At 35.1% G+C, this 7,590-nt stretch overlaps 1 pseudogene; it reads left to right on the top strand.

Annotated features, from left to right (window-relative positions):
* The first annotated feature begins 3,188 nt into the window (after positions 1-3,188).
* LOC123847780 (NADH dehydrogenase [ubiquinone] 1 alpha subcomplex subunit 1-like) lies at positions 3,189-3,884 on the top strand (annotated as a pseudogene).
* Positions 3,885-7,590: the final 3,706 nt, after the last annotated feature.

Raw genomic sequence — 7,590 nt, 5'->3', positions numbered from 1 at the left:
AGTAGAAACCTCCAAAACTGCAAAGCCAACAGATAAAAAACTGAAAAAAACAGAACACAATATCCAAGAACTGTGGTACAACTAAAAAGGTATAACACATACAGCTTAAAACAGAAGATTATAGGGGAGGGGAGTGGGGGAATGTGGTAGCCAGGTGATGGGCATTAAGGAGGGTACGTGTTGTGGTGAGCACTGGGTGTTATACACGACTAATGAATCATTGAACGCTACATCAAAAACTAATGATGTACTGTATGGTGGCGAACTTAATATAATTAAAAAAACCAGAAGATTATAACAGAATGAGAAGAAAGAGAAAAAGGAGTAGAAGAAATATCTGAAACAATAAGGACTGAGAGTTTCTCCAAATTAATGCTGAACAACAAACTGCTCATACAGGAAGCTCAAAGAACACACCAAGCATGATAAATACCAAAAAACTATACCTAGACTCATCATTTTCAAAAAAAAAAACAGAAAATAAGAGATAAAGAGAAAATCCTGAAGGAAGCTGGAGGGGAAAACAAAAACAAAAACCACCTTACTTATAGAGGAACAAAGATACATCTAAACACAAGACTTCTGAGAAACCATGCAAGCATAAAAAGAGTGATCTGAAATATTTAAAAGGTTCAGAGAAAAAAACCCACCAACCTAGAATTCTGTATGTGACATTATCCTTCAAAAGTGAAAAGGAACTAAAGACTTTCTCAAACAAAAATTGAGAGAATTTTTTCCCAGTAGACCTACCCTGCAAAAAATGTCTCTTTTTAGAGAGAAGGAAAATGATATAAGTCAAAAACTCAGATCTACTAAAAGAAAGGAAGAGCACTGGAGAAGGAATAATTGAAGTAAAATAAAAAACTATTGTTCTTATGTTTAAGTGATCTAACAGATAACAGTTTGTTCAAAATAATAATTAGAGCCACAATGTATATATATGCTTATGTATAAATGAAATGAATGATAACAATGACATTAGGGAGGAAATGGAGGAATTAACATTATTTGGTTATTATGAGGTGTTCACACTACCTGGGAAATAGCAAACTGTTATTTGAGAGTAGGCTTGAGGGGCACCTTGGTGGCTCAGTCAGTAAAGTGTCTGCCTTTGGCTCAGATCATGATCACAGGGTCCTGGGATTGAGTCCCACATCAGGCTCCCTGTTTCTCCCTTTCCCACTCCCACTGCTTATGCTCTCTCTCTGTCAAATAAATAAATAAAATCTTTAAAAAAAAAAAAAGAATGAAAGTAGGCTTGGATTAGTTGTAAATGTATATTGCAAACTCTAGGGTAATCAATGAATAAAGGGGGAAAAAGTACAAATGATATGCTAAAAAAGGAGAGAAAATGGAATTATATAAAATGCTTAATTAAAATGACATAAGGCAGAAAGAAGATTGGAAGACAAAAATAAGAACAAAGGCAACAAATGTAAAAAGCAACAGATATGGTAAATACTAATCCAACTATATCAGTAATGACTTTGAATATAAATGGTCTAAATGTGCCACTTGTCAGAGTGAATCAAAAAACAAGACCCAGGGGCACCTGGATGGCTCAGCTGGTTAAGCGTCCAACTCTTGATTTCAGCTGAGGTCATGATCTCAAGGTCATGAGATTGAACCCTGAGTCAGGCTTGGCACTCAGCACAGAGTCTGCTTGAGATTCTCTCCCTATGCTCCTTCCCCCACTCGAGCTCTCTCTCTCAAATAAATAAATAAATAAATAAATAAATAAATAAATAAATAAAATCTTAAAAAAAAACAAGATGCAACTATGTGTTGTCTACAAAAAAACTTATTTTAAATAGAAAAACAGATATAGATTAAAAATAAAGGAATGGAGAAGGAGATAACATGCTAACTCTAAACCAAACAAAGGGGGAATAGCAATATTAATTTCAGACAGAGAAGATTCATAAAAAGGAAAGTTTTTAGGGATAAAGAGGGGCATGACATAGTATTAAAGGGAACAATTCCCCAAGAAGACGTAAATGTAGGTACCAAAGAATTAAAGGGAACAATTCCCCAAGAAGACGTAAATGTAGGTACCAAACAGAGCATCAAACAGCATCAGGCAAAAACATAATTGCAAGGAGAAATAGATGTATCTGTTATTATAGTTGGAGACTTTAATACACCTGTATCAGAAATGAACACATCCAGCTCGCAGAAAACCACTGAATACATAGTAAAAATCTACAATACCATTGATCAACTGGATATAATGCACATCTATAGATTACTTCATCCAACAACAAAATGCACATTCTTTTCAAGTTCCTGTGGGACATTCACCAAGATAGACCACATTTTAGACCATAAAACATACCTTAACAAATTTCAAAGAATAGAAATCATATGACTTCTCTTGGCCCACAGTGGAATTAAACTAGAATTTAATAGTAGAAAGATAGCTAGAAAATCTCAAAATACTCAGAAATTAAACAATACACTTTTCAAAAAGATTTTATTTATTTATTTATTTGTCAGATAGAGAGCAAGAACGCACAAGCAGGGGGAGCGGCAGGCAGAGGGAGAAGCAGGCTCCCCACTGAGCAAGGAGCCCGATGCAGGACTCAATCCCAGGACCCCAGGATCATGACCTGAGCCGAAGGCAGATAGATGCTTAACCAACTGAGCCACCCAGGCATCCCTAAACAACACACTTCGAAGTGACACAAGGGTCAAAGAGGAAATCTCAAGAGAAATTTTTAAATATTTGACTTAAATGAAAATGAAAACCCAAGTTCTTAAAATCTGTGGGATAAAGTGAAAGCAGTGCTTAGAGGGAAATTTATAGTATTGAATGTACATATTAGAAAAGAAGAAAGATTAAAAATAATCTAAGCTTCTACCCTAGGAAATTAGAATAAGAAGAGCAAATTAAACCCAAAGTACACAAAATAGAATAAATAATAAAAATATGAAATCAAAAACAGGAAATTAATGGAGAAAATCAATGAAACAAATAGCTGGTTCTTTGAAAAAATCAATAAAATCAATAAGGCGCTAGCCAGGATAATTAAGAAAAAAAAGAGAGGGCACAAATTACTAATATCAGAAATGAAAGAGAGAACATTAATACAGATCCCATGGATGTTAAAAGGACAATAAAGGAATACTATGAACAACTCTCTGCCCACATTTGATAACCTAGATGAAATAGATAAATTTCTTGAAAGATGCAATCTGCCAAAACTCACACAAGAAGAGATAAAGCTATATCTATTAAAGAAATTGAATCTAAAATTAACAGCCTTCCAAAAGAGAAAATACCAGACCAAGATGGGTTCACTGGTAAACTACATGAAACATTTAAATCATATCAATTTTCTAGAATCTATTTTAGAAGATAAAAGCAGGGAGAATTCTTCCTAACTCATTCTATGAGCCCAGCATACCCTAAAACCAAATACCAAACACTGAAAGCAGACAAAAACATCATTAAAAAATTGCAAATCAGTATCTCTTATAAACATAGATACAAGAATCCTCAAGATAAAATTGGCAAATCATATCCAACAATGCATAAAAAGGGTTATATACCACAAACAAGTGGGATTTATCCCAGGTATGCAAAGCTATTCACATTAGAAAATCAATGAATGAGGCTGGGTCTCCTTTAAGGGGCCACGAAGGAAGGGTTCAGCTTTGGCAACCAAGGTGTGATTTGGTTTGAGATTCTGTCTGGGCTCGGGGTCATGACCTTGTGCTCGTTCATCCTCGACATAGCCACTACACAAATCCACAGGCTCACTAACAGGGGCAAGGAAAATGTTGCCTATTATTCCTATCAGTAGAGTATGATGGAAAGAGATAGGCACATCTCTGGAGTTAATCATTACTGTGTGTCAAAGGGTTTGGAAAATACTGATTAAAGAAGAATTTTCCTTTTTTGTAATTTATTTTTTTAATTTAAATTCAATTAATCAACATATAATGTATTATTGGCTTCAGAGGTAGAGGTCAGGGATTCATCAGTCTTATATAACACCCAGTGCTCGTTACAGCACATGTGCTCCTTAATGTCTATCACTCAGTTACCCCATCCTTCCACCTCCCTCCCCTCCAGCAACCTTCAGTTTGTTTCCTATGATTAAGAGTCTCTTATGCTTTGTCTCCCTCTCTGGTTTCATCTTCTTTTATTTTTTCCTCTCTTCCCCTATGATTCTCTGTTTTGTTTTTAAATCCCACATATCAGTGAGATCATATGATAATTATTTTTCTCTGATTGACTTATTTTGCTTAGCATAATACCTTCTAGTTCCATCCACATCATTGCAAATGGCAAGATTTCATTTTTGATGGCTGTGTAATATTCCATTGTATGTATATGTATGTGTGTGTATATATATACACACACACACACCACATCTTCTTTACCCATTTATCAGTCAATGGACATCTGGGCTCTTTCCATAGTTTGGCTATTGTGGACCTTGTTGCTATAAACATTGGGGTACACGTGCCCCTTCAGATCACTACATTTGTATCTTTGGGGTAAATACCCAGTAGTGCAATTGCTGGGTTGTAGGGTAGCTCTATTTTCAACTTTTTGAGGAAACTCCCTACTGTTTTCCAGAGTGGCTGCACCAGAGAAGCATTTTCCTGATTAATGAAAAATAACTAGATTATGCTTATCTACCCTTTCTAGAAGGTTATGCAGGGTATTAATGTGGTACATAATAAAAACAATGAAAAAGTAAAAAAAAAGAAAGGAAAATCAATTAATGTAATCCATCAGATCAATAGGCTAAATAAGAAAAATAACATGATCATATCAACAGATGTAGAAAAAGCATTTGACAAAATCTAACATCCATTCATGATAAAAACTTGGTAAACTAAGGAAAGAGGGGAATGTCCTCAACTTCATAAAGAATATCTACAAACACCCTACAACTAATATCATACTTAATGGTGAGAAATTTGCAGCTTTCCCTCTAAGATCAGGTAAAGAATGTCCCCTCTCACCACTTCTTTTCAACACTGTACTGAAAGTTCTAGCTAATGAAATAAAGCAAGAAAAGGAAATAAAAGGTATATAAATTGGGAAGGAAAAAATAAAATTGTCCTTGTTCACAGATGATATAATAATCTATGCAGAAAAGTCAAAAAACCAACAAAAAAATCCTGGAACTAAAAAGCAGTTATAGCAAGATTGCAAGGTTTGTATATAAAAGTCCATCACTTTCCAATACCAGAAATGAACAAGCAGAATTTGAAATTAAAAAACACAATATCATTTCTTAGCACCTCAAAATAATGAAGTACTTAGGTATAAATCTAACAAAATGAGAAAAACCACAAAAATCTGATGAAAGAAATTAAAGAAGAGCTAAATAGATATTCCATGGTGATGGATGGGAACACTCAATATTGTCAAGAAGACAGTGCTGCCCAACTTGATCTATAGATTCAATGCAATCCCAATCAAAATCCCAGCAAGTTATTTTGTGGATATCGACAAACTGATTTTTAATGTTTATATGGAGATGCAAAAACCCCAGAATAAGCAAAACAATATTGAACATAAGAAAAAAACTGGGGGGTGCCTCGGTGGCTCAGTAAGTTGAGTGTGTGACTCTTGGCTTTGGCTCAGGTCATGATCTCATGGGTCGTTAGATCGAGCCCCACGTCAAGCTCTGCACTCTGTGTGGAGTCTGCTTGAGATTTTCTCCCTCTCCCTGCTTGCTCTCTCTCTCTCTCTCTAAAATAAGTAAATAAATCTTTTAAAAAATGAAAAGAACAAAACTGGAAGACTGTTACTACCAGACTTCAAGATTTACTAAAAGTCAAAAATAATCAAGGCAGTGTGGTATCAGTGAAAGAAGAGATAACAGATCAGTGGAACAGAATAGAAAGCCTACAAATAGACACATGTAAATAAAGGCAATACAATGGAGAAAAGATCGTCTTTCCAACAAATGGTGCCAGAACAACTGTATATTCATGTGGAAAAAATTAACTCTAGACACAGACTTTACATCCTCCAAAAAAATGAACTCAAAATGGATCACAGACCTAAATGTAAAACACAAAATTATAAAACTAGAAGATGACATAGGAAAAAATATAAATGACCTTGCATTTGGCAATGACTTTTTAGCTATGATAGCAAAGGCGCGATCCACGAAAGAAATAATTGATAAGCTGGACTTCATTAAAAATAAAAAAATTCTGTTCTTTGAAATACATAGTCAAGAAAAATGAAAAGACAACCCCCAGACTGGGGAAAGATATTTCAAAAGATATATCTAATAAAGGACTGCTCAGCAAAATATAAAAAAAGAACTTTTCTTTTTTTATTTTTTTTAAAGATTTTATTTATTTATTTGACAGAGAGAGAGAGACAGAGAGAGAGGGAACACAAGCAGGGGGAGTGGGAAAAGGAGAAGCAGGCTTCCCGCTGAGCAGGGAGCCCGATGCGGGGCTTGATCCCAGAACCGTGGGATCATGACCTGAGCCGAAGGCAGCCACTTAACGACTGAGCCACCCAGGCATCCCAAAAAACAACTTTTAAAACCCAACTAAGAAAATAAACAATCTGATTTTTAAAAAATTAGCCAGAGACCTTAACAGACACCTCACCAAAAAAGGTAACAGGATGGCAAATAAACATATGAAAAGATGCTCTATATCATATGTCATCAGGGAAATGCAAATTAAAACAATGAGATACCACCACATACCCATTAGAATGGCCAAAATCCAAAACACTGACAAATGCTGTCAATGAAGTGGAGCAAAAAGAACTCTCATTTTTTGCTGGTGGGAATGCAAAATGGTACAGCCACTTTACACTGGAAGTTTGGCCGTTTCTTACAAAACTAAATACTTATACATATGATCTAGCAATTGCACTACTTGGCATTTAATCAAAGGAGTTGAAAACTTATGTCCACAAAAATCCACACAGATGTTTATAGCAACTTTATTCATAACTGCCAAGACTTGGAAGCAACTAAAAGGTTCTTTGGTAGGTGAATGGATAAACTGTGGTACATCCAGAAGTGAAATATTATTCAGTGACTTAAAAAAACCAGTTATGAAGCCAAAAAATGATATGGAAGAACCTTAAATGCATATTACTAAGTGAAAAAAGTCAATCTGAAAGGTTACATACTGATTAATTCCAATTATATGACATTTCAGGAAAGGCAAAACTGTAAGACAGTAAAAAAAAAAAAAAAAATCAGTGGTTGCCAGGGGTTCGGATGAGCAGGCTGAAGAAAGGAGCACAGAGGATTTTTAGGACAGTAAAAATACTCTATGGTAACATAATGATGGATACATTCATTTTACATTTGCAAAAACCCACAGAATGTACACAAGGAGTCATTCCTAATGTAAACAATGGGCTTTGGTGCTAATGATGCATCAGGATAGGTTCATCAATCATAGCAAATGTACTACTCCCATGGGGAATGCTGATAATGGGGGAGGCTATGCATGTGTGAGGACATGGGTTATATGGAAAATCTCTGTCCTTGCTAGATATTGCTATGAACTTAAAACTGCTCTGAGAATTAAAGTCTATTTAAAAAAAAAAGAATAAAAAAAAGGAACAGAGCATAAGATACC

This window comes from Mirounga angustirostris, unplaced genomic scaffold (genome assembly GCF_029215605.1).
Source record: "Mirounga angustirostris isolate CCGP_5_RB_7025 unplaced genomic scaffold, mMirAng1.0.hap1 SCAF_2, whole genome shotgun sequence".
NCBI lineage: Eukaryota > Metazoa > Chordata > Mammalia > Carnivora > Phocidae > Mirounga > Mirounga angustirostris.
This window is presented reverse-complemented; position numbering and strand designations above follow the sequence as displayed.